Consider the following 16,449-nt stretch of genomic DNA (forward strand, 5'->3'; position numbering starts at 1 on the left):
AATCTTTAAAAAAAAAAAAAGCAGTTTAAATATTGCTCCTTGGTGAATCTTTCTCTTGTGTCACTGTCCCCGGCTCTCCCTCACCTGGGGCACTTGCATACTCCTTTTTCTCTATTCTCGATTAAAAATATTAGCAGCAATGAAACTGTATTCTAATTGTTAGTTGAGACAGGTACTGTTTCTTAAACATCTTTCTAACAGCAGAGTCTATCATAGTATCTCATGAAGAATATACACTTCAAAAACATCTGCTGATTGAACAAATCTCTAAAGTGTTCAGTAATGTAAGCATTTCTAGAATTGGAAAAAGTAGGACAAAGAAGTATTATCTTGTGGATTTGAATGTGGAATATGTTCTCTCTCTTATTTTAATAGTCCTAGATTCATGAGTATTTGGATTTTATATATATAACTCGTATGCATGAGTAGCTATTGAGGCATAGAGAATTCAATGACTAAATTCAGCGTAGTAAACTTATAGCAATGAATCTAGGAAAGGGTGTTTATTTCATTCTGTGATCAGAGCCCAGTGACTGAGAGTTGTTTTTTTTTCTTCTAAATTTTCTTCAGGTTATTGATAAAGTTAAAAATATATGTTCTTCATTATTTTTATGATAGTGAGAGGGATAAATACTAACAGAATGTTTCAAATGGAGGTTGGGGACATATAATCCAAATGCAGTTGAAGGATGTTTGCTTCATGGCTGCCAAAGATAATGCTTAAACCTCCATAATTTAGAGAGTGTTTTCTACTTTTATTCCATAACCTCGCATCGTTTCCTTAGAGAAATTGCAAGCTTATCTCCTCAGACTTGGCTATTACAAAGTAAGTACACAGAACTCGATCAATACAGACAGTTCATGTGCTGAGACAGTTTAGAGTCCTGGGGAAAAAAAGATACTGCAGTAAAAAACGGTATCAATCTGTATCTAACATATAGAAAAGAATGATATAAGGGTTAATGCCAAGGTTTTTGTAGACATATAAATCAATCTCCTTTAAATCATAACATGTAAAGTTCTTCTCAATCGTATTTAATTTAACAAGCAGAACAACAGAGTAGCAATCACCAGTCACACACATATCTATCATTTGATATTAAAATAACAATGGTTTTCTCTTCATTATTCCCATTTTCATTTCACTATGCAAAATATAAAATAAAAAATCCATTAAAATCATGAATTTTAGAAAGGCTTTATTTTTTGTATTTTCACTGGCATCTTTGAAAAATAAACTTTTGGTGAAATTTTGTGATGCACAGCAATTTTTGAAAGAGGAAAGAAACTTTTGCTGCCTTCTTTACTTTCTACCATTTTATATTTTATAGATGAAAAAATCTATGGCTGGAATACATTAGCAACTTGCTCAAATTCACAGCTAGGAAGCTTTAGATCCAGAAATTGAACCTAGCCAGCTGGCTCAAGACCTTGCACTCCGAACCCCTGTGATAGACACACACTACAGAGTTAATGCTTCAAGTCACTGATAAAATGCAGAAAGATACTCACTAGTAATGGTTAACAATCCAGCGTTATAAAATAAAATTCAGCACATGCATTGGAGGTACAGAGATGTTCTGACTTTAAGGATTGCAGATTAAATAAATTTCAAGTTCCCTTAATTTTCTCCCTATTTAGGTCAAAGACTGTGGGTGAGATCAAAGTGCGGGAAGCCAATATACACTGGGCCCTTGCACCTCGGTTTCCCAGTCTGTAAAACAGAGATCATAATTGCATCTACCTCAAGAGTAGGTGTATCAGATCAGTTAATTCATTTAAAGTGCTTAAGACAGTGTCGGGCTCATGAAAATCCCCCAATAAATAGATAGGTGGTTGTTGCTGTCGTTATCACTAATGTTATGTAGTGATGCTGATTTTTAGAGCTAGCACAGTTAAGTCATAAAAAACACAGAAGACGAGTTTCTCTCTCTGTCCTGTCCCTGCTTGTGGAATTTTGAAAAAGTCTTAGTTTTTTTTGAGCCTCAGTTTCTTACCTGTAAAATTGGAATAACAGAAGCAATCTTGACCATTTTTCAGAATGGATATAAAGAACAAATAAGAATATCAAAAAAGTAAAAATAAATAGGTGATACTAATTTTAGTGATATATTTCCTTAAGCAATTATCTGGAAAATACAATTACAACATGTAAAAAATATAAACTATATAGAAAATTACTAACACAAAATTTTGCATTATTTTTTCGTACCAAATGTTGGAAATCCAGTGTGGATATGACGATTACAGCATGTCTCACGTTGGACTGGCCACATTTCAAGTGCTCAATAACCACAAGTGTGGTAGTGGCTGCCATAAAGGACAGCATAGCATCAGATCATGTAATCCTCGCTATAATTAATTAGTAGATATTATTTTTATTGTTGTTTGCAAATGAGAATACTAAGGCTTATAGAGGCAAAGTAACTTGATTGAAGTCACCCAGCAAATATGTGACATCACCAGAGTTTCAAATAACATTTTTTCTGGCTCCAAAGACCATGTTCCTACTCCACTACATACACTGCTTCTGGAAGCTTCCTCCTCCGTGTCTGCTTTATCTACCTGTAGTCTCTTTATTTCTATCTTCAATGGAAATCCTGCTCCTGTCAGGGGAGGATGCCCTCCAGAGGGAAAATGGAGGGGGTGGCCAGTTCGTAGCCCCATGAAGCAGATCACAAACATTAACTCAAATATGTAATCTCATACCCTTCCTCCGAAATCGTAATTTCCAGTGTTTTCGCAGAAGACACTGTAATGGCACAAGAGGAAATTGGTATTTGTGGGAGACTAAGGGCAAACGAAAAGACCTGCTGCAAGCAGGGAGTGAAATTTCTTTAAAGTCTCGTGTTTTTTCTTTTCTGTTTTGTGGGGAGGGGAGGGTATGCTTATTGTGCATGCTACTCCATTAGCGTTTTTTTAAATATAAAATTAATCTTTAAAATGATTCAACGTTGAATAAAATGTGATTTTGAATATTTCTGCGCTCTTCTACATCTAGTCGGGTGTATTCTCAAAACAGTTTGAGAAGCACACCTTCTAGATGGTCTAAATTTTATTTGTGAAGCATTCAGACCACCAAAAAACCTCACACATAGAACCCACTGTGTTGGTACTTCCTAGAATTACATTAGTTGAGTTCTTCATTGATAAGAAATAACTATGGGAACATCATTGATATACTTATCGCTTATATTCCACTACAAAACTTGATGCCTCCTTTTATAGAGATAAACAAAAATTTTTCCTAGCCTTCATTATTAGGAAAACTTCATCTTATTTAATACTGAGCTATTGATATTAATTTTCTCTTTGCATTTGTCAAAGGCCACATTTTTGGCCCATTCCTAGTGGCTAAATCAGGCACTAGAGTAAGTGCTATGTTTGTTCCAGTCAATGAACCTGCACTGACACATCGGCAGCTGCAAAAATCCAGTTGACATTAGGAGTCACTCTTGGTGGCGTTCTTCTATGGGTTTGGACAAATGTATACAGACATGTATCTACCATTATGGTATCATATAGAGTGGTTTCACTACACTAAAAATCTTCTGAGCTCTTCATATTACCTTTCTATAATATAAATGCCTTTATTTTATTTGTATCTCTGTTGCATCATACATGTCATACTTAAAGTCATATTTAAATGAGGCAAGATATACATAAGACAGAAGAAATAATTTCAGTTTGCTCTAATATTTATAATAGTCATCTAACCCTATAATAAGATCTTAACTCCCTTTCTCTATCCTAAGCTCTTTGGTGCCAACATCCATGCTGGTTTCACTTTGACCCTCAACCTGTGCCTTTCATGGAGCCAAGGCACATAGTCAGTGCTCTGTAGATATTTTCAAATGAGTGTAATTTTCCACTAACCACAGAATCCAAGAACTATGTGATTTCCTGCTTTGTGGCCATCACGGTGATACATACACATAGTAAACACTCCATAAAGAGTCATTAAATTAAATCTGGAAACATATTAACAATATATTTATTAGTTTTATTGTATATTTTTACTTCTGTCGACTAGGATGTTAAGCGTATCAGCATTTAAAGGATCCTGTGTATATGTATTGCAATAACATTTGCCTTTTCATGTCTAGATTGAATTATCATAACTCACACAACTCCTAAACTACACAGAAAACAACCATATTCATACTCTATTAATTTTATAGTAAGGGGATTTTCTGATTTTATTATAGGTTGAAAACCAAGGTTAGGCTGACAAGAAGGCATCTGTCTAAAACTTGCAATAGCTTACATAGTCACCACTTATCTGAGATATTGTCAAGGATTCATTGCATATTTTCAAAAGGTTTTTAAAAGTGGAGGTAACTATGATGTGTTTTGTGAGTCCAAAAAAAAGTCTTTGAACCTTCAAAAGAGATTTTTTCCTCTTCCCTAGAAGCAAAGAGTTATTAGTTTCTTTTCTACAATTTACTTCCTTTTCTTAATGGATAAAGACATAGCATAACTATAAATTGTCAGCCTCCTGACATCCTCTTATCCTGTTTACAAAGTTTGAAATCTCATTAAGTTGAGATCTGATAGCAAAAACTGCAACAAATTTACATGGTAAATGCCAAAATCAATATTAAATTTATGTTCTTTAAAAAGCTCTTTGACTTCTACTTTTTTAAAAGATAAATTAATAAACTCGTTAGTGGGAAATATTTCTGTGGAAAAGTAAAAAAATAGCATGGAGTAGAGCTCATTTTCATTCTTCTTTAAGCTGTCATATTTTTGAATAACAATGTTAAGGAGAAATTCAGAAGCAAATGCATTTATATATCTATATCTATATATTTTCATGTCACTTGTAACCGATTCATAAATAGTCATGGGCAGTCTTTTATAGAAAGGGAAATTACTTAATATGGTGCTGTATGATAATTATATTCACTGAATCTTTTAAATATCCCTTCCTCAGGGGAGCCTCCACTGATCCCCAAGTCTAAATTAGGGACCCCTATGGCGTGTTTTCATAGTCGCCTGTACTGTTCTTTGGGTCAGCAATGATCATATCTTTGATTACGGGCTTACTTGCTCAATTACTGTTTATTAATATCTGTCTTCCTCAGTAAATTATAAATTCCAAGAGAAGCCAAGTCCTGGTTGTTTTTCCCTGTTGAATCCCTAGTACCTGGGAAGAGGAGTCCAGTAAATGTTTGTAGAATTAATCAATTAATAAGTAATTCTGATCCAAATGATGCATCTACAGATAGCTGGGGAATTCAGGCAAAGCCCTCAGACACGTCTTGCTCTTTTTCATTAAAGGTCTACTCAATATATGTTTGTACAGTACTTAAAATTTAGTGAATTACAGCAGACTACGGTTGAAGCTTTGGAAAATCTTCCTGGTTCTTCCCTCTCATTGGCAATCAATCTATTATAGATGTGCAAATCTGGAGTAAAAGGACTAAATGGATTTCCCTTTTTTACTCTAAAGTTCAAAGACCCAACAATAAATCCAGGATGATAGCTCACTTTATATCAAGTATAAAAAATTTCGCAGTCTTTGTTCATATATTATCTTTTTAAAGGTATTACTATCAAATAATATGATTGAAAAGGAGTTTTTCATTCATTTATATGCCAGGTGAGTGATAACTTAAAGACTTTGAATCTGTAGTACAATTTCAACAGACTTGCAAGATGCTCTAGGTTAATTAATGAGCCTGAGCATCTATAGCCGTACAAATCACATTGCAACATTGGCTAGTTTTATTTTATCATTTAATCTGTTTAAAGAGAAAACAATTTTGTAAAACATATTTTTATTTTAAAAATAAAAGTTATTAAATCCTAATCTAATGCTTGTATTAGTGATGGGCTATTTATTTAAAAAAGTTATAAAACACTAAAAAAGTATAAATAACTGAGAATTAGCCATAAAAAATGTGATAAAAATAACTAAATTGAATAGATGAGAAATTCCAACCCGAGTTTCCTGCATATGTACTCCCACTTTACAATGAAGCCAAGTAAACACATATGTATACATACACACCAAAATTGCCATGTTGTGGAGTTAAAGTGTGATCATTTGAAACATGTCTTTAATTCAAAATAACAAGGCAAGAACAACAGTAAAATACACTATGTCCCCCTCTTGGAAATTCGCCATGTATGTGAGTAGATGACATTTACTAAAGAGGGCCTGGCCCCGTGGCTGAGTGGTTAAATTTGTACACTCTGCTTCCATGGCCTGGGGTTTGGCAGTTCGGATCCTGGATGCGAACCTACACAGTGCTCATCAAGCCATGCTGTGGCAGCATCCCACATGGAAGAACTGGAATGACTTGCAACTAGGATATACAAGTATGTGCTGGGGCTTTGGGGAGTCAAAAAAAGGGAGGAAGATTGGCAACAGATGTTAGCTCAGGGCCCAACTCCCTCACTAAAAAAAAGCATTAAAAAATTTACTGAAGAAAAAAAGCTGTAAAACATTTTGAAAAGAATTTTCTCAGCATTTACTAATTTTAGTGATGTTAATGAAATCATTTTTGTGTCAATCATTGACCTTGTATTATTTCATGAAATATGCTTTGGGAAATACTCATCTAAGTAACTGTTTTTCATCAATCAGTCAACACACGTTTATTGACCATTAATCTGTGCAAGAATGAGAAAGTCAGGACCTCTGCCCTTGTAAACTTTTCTTTGTAGGGGAGTCAGAAAATAAACAAGTAATCAATAAAATAATTAAGTTTGGCATAAGTGCCTTGAAGAAATTTAACAGGGCGATATAACAAAAAATAATGAGAAGGGATGACATTTCTGATAGGAAGGTCAGGGAAGACCTGATAGGAAGGGATGTTAAGGTTGAAATCTGAAGTTGAGAAGGATTCAGCTCTGGGAAAGAGCCAAGAAAGATCAGGACGGACACAGAGAATCGAAAGTGCAAAGCTCTTGAGATAGGAACGATACTGTATTTGAGGAGCTGAAATTCCATGTTTCTGTAGTGTATATATTAAATGCCATCAGACTGCCAGATATCACTGAAGAAATGGACAGACCGTTCATGCAGAGCCTCACAGGACCAAAGTGGGGGTTTGTCCTTTATTCTGTGGAAATGCACCAAAGGGTTCTAAGCCTCATAATCATATGGTCTGGTTTAATTTACGACGAGCATTCTGCCTGCTTGCTGTCAAGAGACTGGAAGGGAGAGGGAACAAGAATAGAAAAACAGAGATGATTTTCGAAGTTATTGAATTTGTCAACTGAGAGACAAATACGGTTCAAAAAGGGTGATGACAATGGAGAGGGACAGGAGTGAAGAAATCAAATGCAATTTGGAGATAAAGCTGACAGGATTTGTAACAGATTTCACGTTGGGCCTGATGGAATAAAGAGAGTTTACTACGACTCAGGTTTCTGAGTTTGAGTCATTGGATGGATAGTGATGTTAGTTACTGTGTTAGTGAAAAGTAGAAGAGGAATAGGTTCAGAGAAAAATCAATAATTTTTTATATATTAGGTTTGAGATGCCTTTTAGGTATTCAAGTGGAGATGTCTTGTAGGCAATAAGTGAGTCTGAATACAGAGAAAACGTTGATTTGAGATTTGCACTTCTAAATCATTAGAGTATAACTCACATGACACCGATGATCTAGACACATGTAGCATCAGGAAGAATTGTGAAGGTTTTTGAAAATGGATGACCAAGAAGATGACTGGGTGTAATCAATGGAAAGTTATGTCTTGTCTACAGAGCATCCTTCTGGGTTACTTGGCTTTGTAGGAATTGTGCCTTTTATTGTCTTTGGGCTATTTTACAACTATGTAAGTTGTGGATAACTGATTTCAATGCACATGATTCTTGTCTGAAGATATGCAAATGAACTTTATCTGGTGTGGGACAATTGAGGATCCCATCCCCAAAGCCAGTTTTGCATATATTTGTAAATTTTGGTCCACCTCAGTTACTTGCATCAAATAACCTTTTATCTGCCTCATGGTTCATCTTTCTCCTTGAAATAATCTTGCTTATTTAATGGTTTAATTATGTAGTCCCCACCTTGTCTAACAAGGAAGTGAGGTCCAGAGGCCAGAGCCGTTACCCATCTTTAGTACACCGCTGCATCCCAAGCAGCTAGCAAATGCTTGCTATTACACTAAAAGCTGATAGATCTTTTTTATATAGGTGAATAATGACATTTTTCTACCTCTTGGAAAACTCTCTGCAGGGAAAGAGAGGACGACATAGTCTAGTAATTATGCACACGGACCCGGGTTCTGCTGCTAATAATACATCTGACTTTCTGCAAGATACTTAATGTACCTTAGTTTTCTCATTTGTAAAATGGTAGTAATAACCATGCTTGCCCCTTAAGATTGTTACAAGAATTAAATGAATTGTAACTTGTTAAATGCCTAGGTAAGTACCTTGTATGTAGTAAGCACTATATGTATTTGTTGGACAAATAATGACAGAATAGATGACTCAAATTATACTTTAAAGCTTTAAGTTTCCTTTCCAGTTTCAGTTCTTCCCTGCTCACTGACAAGTTCTTTCAATGAAGTAGTATACAATTTTCAAAAGATTTAGTCAATTCTTTTATTTTTTAATTTTCTGTTTGTTTATCATATTCTCACAGCTACCATTGTCAAGGCTGTTCTGAAGTGTGGTGTTTGGTGAGAAGGGTGCATCCTTTTTGCAAATTATTTAGGCTCTAAACTATTCATAATGTCTATTGCTCAATCAACCTTTATTACATAGCTGGCACCTGCATTTAATTTTTTATTTATTTGTTTTTAACTGGGAGAAAGATTCTTTTCAGGATTTCATTGTCCCTCGTCATTCTCTGAAGGGTATTTTAAATTCTTTCTCTGCACATGGCATTTTCCTAAAGAATTTTGCACTGGAATAATTTAGATTTTGCAGTATCATGAACACACCTTTTCAAATTCTTTATCATGACTTTTCAAATCTTGGGAAACCGTGTTCAAAAACACATCCAACATTTGAGAAGATGTGGACATCTTTAAATGAACCAATAACTTCTTCCTATTTTTCCCATAGTTATGTTGTCTCTTCTGGGTTAAAAAAAAAAAAAGAAAAGAAAAGAAAAGAAAAGAAAAGGTTAGCCCACGGCAGGCTCTGGGCAAAAAAGTTAAGTTCAAAATTTCAGCCTGCCTTTAAAAGCTTTATGTTTTATCCCTTCTCTACCTTTCTACCCTCATCATTGGTTGCATTCCCCATCCACCTAGTTTTTCAGTCTTGTTGACGTACAAGCTATCTTCTACAACCCTGATTCCTTTTCTCGCTTCTGGCTCTTTGCTCAAGTGGTTTCCCCTGCCCGGAACATTTCTTGCCACCATATAAAACCAATAAAAATATTTTTTGAAGCCCACTGAAATTTCGTACTCTTCAAGATGCCCCCCTAGATACACCTAGAATTTTTATATGCCTTTCTTCCTTCTCTAGAATGTTTGCAACTCTATCAGAGCACTTATTATAATCTGCCTTGAACCAAAATATCTCTGTTTCTGTGATTATTTATTTAATTGTAAGCTCCTGAGGCTGTATTTAATTTTCAGTCCTTATAGGCCCTAGAGAATGTGTTGCCAGGGTGAGCTCCAAGTGCATGTGTGCCTGGAAGGAATCGGCCTGCTCTGGCCGAGGAATCTAAAGTTGAAGCTGAGTTCAGATCTTGCATATACCCCTGCCATGGGCAAACCAATCTCTGGTGTTCATTTCCTGCATCTGCAAAAGGAGAATAAACCTAGCTTCTTTGTAGAACTGTTCTGGAGATTAAATAATATTATGAAAATTGTATGTAAACCATAAAGAGTGGTATAGGCATCAATTTCTGTGATATAGTGTCTTCTTTCTTTTCAGGCATTTTCCCTTTTTTCTGTGCCTTCTGATGGCATTCCACACACCTAACTTTGTCTTCCCTTCATATACCTCACTGAGCAACTTTTCCTCCTCGTATATTTCTTCATTTGATAATGCATGTTTTCATATCTAATTTATATATCCTATTTAACATTTAGAAATCCAATGATGCTACCGATCCTACTTGATTCTTTTAATCACTATGGAACACCAATGTAGTGGTCGCAGAGCTGTGTGATGGTTACCCATGACAGTGACCAGAACAGTGCAGAGGCACTGAAAGGGCAGCAGGTCCGTGCTCGTCTGTAGCTACAGAGATCTGAGTTTTTCTAGACTGGGTCATGAAGACACAGACTGTTATTTTAAGAAGAGAAGACCATTAAGAAGACATAAATATTGATGCAATTAGAATACATAGAGATTAGTGCATTTTTCACTTTACTATTTTTAGCACTGCTCCAAAAAGAAATAGGCAGATGGAGAAAACTGATAAAATGTCGACTAGTCTCTTCAGTTGTTTATTATATCATTTAGTAAAAAAAAATTTGAGCAATGAAGAGATTGGAAATAGATTGTTAAGAGGGCTGATAATAAAGAGTAGATTATAGTTCTCCAGGTTAGGCTTGTTTCCTTTTAATTCTCTTAGTTTCCATTGACACCAAAGGCATCTTCTGTGCTGGATACCACTGAGTACTTGTGACGCCTCACAGATCACAGCTCTGTGTAGCTCCCACTGCCCTATTCTTTATAGAAACCCGAAATCTTATATTGCCCTGGTCTGAACTCTTTTCCAGGGAAGCTTGTCGTGATCCTCAGCTGTTGGAAAGAAACTGCCAGGCTCCTGTTCAGTGCCGCCTCTGAGCCCCACTTCCTCCTCCTGGTCCTAGGTGCCAGCTCTCCTTCACTCTCTCTCTGTCTCTGGGTGTTCAAAACATCATCCTGCTTAACACCTAAATGCCGCAATGTTTTCATGTACAATGTCGCATTATCCAAACAGCTCCCTATAGTCATTGACCAAATCTTAATCATGCGTAGGCGAATACCCAGGAGGAATATGAGCATTCATAATTCAGCAGAGTCTTTGATTCAGTTGATTTTACCTGCTGTGGAAGAAATGCATTGAGATTTAGGATCTTCATTTTTAGCTGATTTTGCAAATTAAGTAAATTCTCCTTTTTTTTTTTTTAAATTTATGAGGTTTTTTTTTTTTTTTCCCTTTTTCTCCCCAAAGCCCCCCGGTACATAGTTGTGTATTCTTCATTGTGGGTTCCTCTAGTTGTGGCATGTGGGACGCTGCCTCAGCGTGGTCTGACGAGCAGTGCCATGTCCGCGCCCAGGATTCGAACCGACGAAACACTGGGCCGCCTGCAGCGGAGCGTGCGAACTTAACCACTCGGCCACGGGGCCAGCCCCTAAATTCTCCTTTTTAAATGTCCCCAACCATGCTTCCATTGCCATATCCTGGTCCTTGTGTAGGTTATGAATATTCGAAGTATTGTCTCAATATACAGGCTATTAGCAAAGTGAAATTGGGATTACTTCGCTGAGGCAACAAGACAGCAATAAGGGAGCCCCAGGAGTTTACTTTAGTGTCAACAAAGTGCCATTAAAGCAGTGGGCTCCAGCAGTATTTATGTGTTTTTGTAAAGTAACACTCACTGGACCATCTAAGAACTTGCTGAGGTGAAGACGCACAGCATCTTTCGGTCCAAACTGTTTATTTCTGCACATATATTCTCCTCACTGTCCCCAAGACATCACTGAGAGGAAAGGACATAAAGAGCTTTTCATTTTTTCCTTTAAGAATTGGTAATAAGTGGATCAAAAATGAGCTACTGAGGCAATTACCAAGTGTTTAGTGCTCTGGAATGTATGTCCTTGGAGACTGATTGAATTCAAGAGGTAAATTGATAAAAGTAAAATCTAACTAAGTTTATGAAATCTGTGCTAGCGAGCAGAGCAGAGAGAACTAAAACTATCACTTAACATCAAGGGATAATGCTGCTTCAGAGGTCTGGTGGAGAGTAAAGACACTGAATCAAGACCTAAAATACTCCTGGAGAAGAAAGAAGTTCTACTGAATGAGAAAAAACAATTGTGTATTGTCAGGCAATGTTAAACTAACCCGGTCTCTATTGTCTGAGAGCATCTGTCTTGAATCTCTGTCTGTTACATTATTCAGCATATTGCTTCCACAATAAAGAATGTGTTAGCCATAATTGTGCGAAATTCCCAATGGGATGGATTCTTTTGCAAAACCCTTGAATGTCCTTTGATATCATGAAAAACCTCGGACTTGTGTAAATCTTGCCAGAGATGATGGAATATCTTAGAGATGTTACAGAATTAATCCAGAGAAGAAAATTGTTGGGAAAGGCAGTCTTGTGCATCCAGTCTTTCCACCCCTACTCGGCCACACGAGAATGGTTCTTGGACTTGGAGCGCTTCCTTCCCTAAAGATCCAGAGCCCACACAACCTATGCCAAGCTAATCACTTCGTCTTTACTTAGAGCACGTGAGCCATATAGCACCTGGCCCACCCTACCCCATCTCACTGCAGGGAGGGGATGGGGTCTTTCTCCTGCAGCACAAGAGGGGTGCATGTAGGCCTCGGGGAGAGAACAACGCCAACTATTGAAGCCCGTCTTGCTCTAGTCTCTTCTCTATGTAAGTAAAGCATTATTCCAACTAATGCTTGACTGCATTGTGTTCTTTCTCCTTGGCAACTCCGATACCAAGATGCAGTGGGCAGATTGTTGGACTTCTATTCCTGGTGGCTTCATTGTGATGGTCTTTGCTGTCCTTCATGTAGCTGGAGTCCTCCCCTGGGATGGGTAAGTGGTGCATAGTAGTCTGATCTGGCAAAAATTGCCATGATTTTTCAAGTACACGTATTTTGTGAAGGAGAAAGACTTGGACTCTCTTGACTTATTTTCATAAATAATGCCTGCTGTTGAGATAAAACTGACATGTCCCCCCAAAATGAAAGAATAAAATAAGAAAAAAGACGCATCTTTTCTCTTAAAATCTCATACTGAATTTTTATATTACCTGAAATTTTGCTCTTTTCCTTATGTCTAAGGAAGGACTTGATAGCCCATGAAATTTTTTCTTATTCTGCAGTCTTGAGTATCTGATAAAATATTTTCTCTGAGACAGAGGCATTTACTCAATAAAGTTTATTGCTTTATTTACCAGCAAATTGTGTATCATGCATCTCATTTTGGCTTAAAATATCTCTTTATGCAGAGAAATCATTGCATAACGATATGTATATATTTTTAACACTGTAATTTTTTTTAAAGCTAAGTATACCACTTGCTAGAACATTCAGTGACAAATAGTTAGTGTTTATTCTTTTTGATTTTCTATGCCATTTGGAATATAAACTGTTTGGTCCTCTCTGTCCCAACTTCTTGAATTCAGCCCTTCTCATCTTCTGTCTGAAATATCTTTCCTCAATAAATTTTGAAAACATATAACATAATATTGAAAAGTTGAAGTTCTGAAATTAGGTTTTATCTTTGATTCTGTCACTTGTTGCAGAGGTTACCAACCTTAACAAAAACTACTTTTACTCATATATAAAATTAGAAGATCTTTGCTTTTCTTCTCCCTTTCCTTGGATTTCCTGGTAGATTCCATGTTCCATGTTAGTTTGATTATTATTTCTTTCATTAACTATCCTATATATTTTACATCTGTAATTTTATTTCCATGATATCCTATAAAACATTATAGAAGTCACTAGGCATTTTGAAATACTGTAATAATAGAAAATGTGGGTACTTTGTGCTTATGACCCCATTCATGCTAAAATATAACAAAGTTAATAGTGATTTTGTGACAATTGGAATGGATAGCACCGTAGTATACTAATGTCAAATAAAAAATGCAAATAAATAATTAATTTTAAAATTCAAAATACATGTGAGTTTATACACACACACAGTCAAGCTTTGAGATTGTGTACTGGTTATTTAAGTTCTCTGTGCCTCAATTTTGCTAGTAATAAAATGTGTTGTTAATGGAACCGACTGCATTCTTCTTTCTTGTGAGTTAAATGAGCGAAGGCAAGTAAAATGCTTACAAGAGTGAAGGACATATAGTGAGTAAACATTATTTATTATCATTATGTGAGTTTTTCTGTTCCAGCTTCTCAGTGTGTTCGCTGTCCCTCGGTGCTAACCTTACCTGAAAGGGAAAAGGGAGCATTGCCAAATGTCAGCTTACTGAAACGAGCATTCAAGGACTGCTCTGTAGAAGAATTTTAAGTATGATACCATTTCTCCAAACTTACTTATCACAATTAGCTTACTTTGCATTATTTATTATTATTATTGTCAAACTAGAGAAATAGATCTATTTTGAGGCTTAGTCTTTCAACTATTACACCAAGAGAATATTATCTAACATATTAATGTCAAATTGGAAGTTTTTGATTTATTTGCTTACATTTGTATTTTAAACTTAATTACTTTTATTATTTTTAAGAGGTATAAGTTTAAAGATTTTAAATTTGTGGTATTTAAAAGATGATGTATCTTTTTATGGTTCTTACATGAAATCTCTACTTGAGTTTGAGAATCACTGGCACTGACTGTAAATATAAGGGAAGGGAAATGAGGCATCATCAGGAAGTGGAGGGATGGAGGATGACTGGAAGGTACCTTCGGGAGTGTCTGTTGTGGGCATGGAGATTCATCACCCAGAACCCCCTTCAGGAAAGTACTTATTGACTCTGTTTCTTGGAGTGCTGTCAGTGGACAGCTTTCAGCTCTCAGCCTCTCCGAGGAGGTTGCTGCCTCACCCAAGCTCATACTCATGGCCAACATCCAGGGACTGATCAAGATGGAAGCATAGCAACCTGGCTATTCCTACCACCCACAGGATGACTCTGATGGGCCATTGCAGTTCTAGATTCCCTGTGGGGTCCACTGACACAGTCAAACATGCATCTCAACTGCACCTTCTGCCTAATGCTGCTTCCTTCCTCTCCCTTCCATACTTACTGATCCCAAAGACACTCCCTAAGAAATACACTGAACCCCAAACTCCATTTGAAGTCTGCTTCCTATAATACTCATACTGCAATAGCATCTATTCCAAATGTTTCATTTTATAAATGAATTCTGTCTCTATCATATATTGTGAGTTGGGCTGTGATTGATTTCATATCACTTTCCTCCATCCAACCTGTTCAGCTCTTTACAAGGGGTGCCAATGAGAAGCTAAAAAGTCTATGAGACAAAGGAATCAAGTGACTAACTAATCCCTAAACTAAATAAATTCTCTCTGGAGATAGAAGAATTGATTAAAACCATTCCTTACTGAGTAGAGAGCCTGAGTGTGAGGTTCAGAAGCTCAAGGTTTCTGAAATAAAGAAAAACTGTATAAAAAAGAACCAAATTTGTCACCCCCAAAGTTGATTAGATGTGATATAAACTATCAACAGACCACAGAGTCTTGCTTTAGCACAATAAATACTTGGGAAGTAGATCAGTAATGAGGTTCTTTCTCTTAAGACCTTTTTGCAAACATGTTTACACAAGGAAAGAGAGAGGGAGAGTGATCCTCCAGAAATTTTACTTTTTAAAACTCTCATACCATTTTCGAGCTTAAAAATAAAACAGCCAGTTATTTTACCATCAAAATGGGTTTATTCAGGACTATCAGAGACTTACAATTCAGGACAAGTAAGCTATGGCAAAACCACAGGCAAGTCTGGCAAACAAAGGAGAGGAACATTACTTTATAGAGATAAAGGATAGAGTTGGGAGGGGCAGGCATGAGCAAAAGTCCGTTGGAGGAGAGCAGGAGTCTGAGGTTGTGATGATTTCTCATTGGCTGAATTGTGTTTTCTCATTGGTTGGGCTTGTTGCTGGGCAAAGAGACAATCCTCCTTCCTCCTGCTGAGATGGGAAAGTAGGCAACTTCCTCTTGCAGTTGCAAAGTGTGTCTCTTTCTGTTTGGGGTCTGCAGACAGTATATAGTGGTGGTACACGAGAGCTCCCCCTTCTGACCTCCTGAATCTATTTTAAATGAGATTTCCTTTTATTAATTTTCACACCTTTTACCTATGGGATACTCCACTAACGTGTTTTCTTTTGCCTTTATTTTCTGTCTTAATAACTGACCTGTGTTTAGTTGCTTTTGGAGCTAATGCACTCAGGCAGCTCCAGATTGGTGGAGAGGATCGGCTGTTGGGCAGCCTTACCTGTAATGATGGGTGGTTGCTGGGCCCTTTACCTGTCTAGGGGAGAATCTCAAGTGAAGCTACTTCTAACTTTTCTGTCTTTAAGCCAAAGAAAACATAGATTATGGGAGCAAACTTTATGGCATTTGAAGAACACTGTCAAGAAGTAAGAAAACTGTGGAGAATATATGTGTTTTATTCCTAGGCTTTTGGTACTTTCATTAAAGAAAAGAATTCGTTGACAAGTTTTAAGCCTTAGATCAGTATTTTATTATGATTTAAAAATATGAGCTGAGACTAACAAAGCCAGTTCTTCCAGCTGCATTTTCTAATTTTTAAAACACAATGCAATGATTATTTATCTCACATAAATAGCATTGTAGTTACTATTGTTTTCTTTGTA

This window comes from Equus asinus, chromosome 20 (assembly GCF_041296235.1).
Source record: "Equus asinus isolate D_3611 breed Donkey chromosome 20, EquAss-T2T_v2, whole genome shotgun sequence".
In the NCBI taxonomy this organism is placed as follows: domain Eukaryota; kingdom Metazoa; phylum Chordata; class Mammalia; order Perissodactyla; family Equidae; genus Equus; species Equus asinus.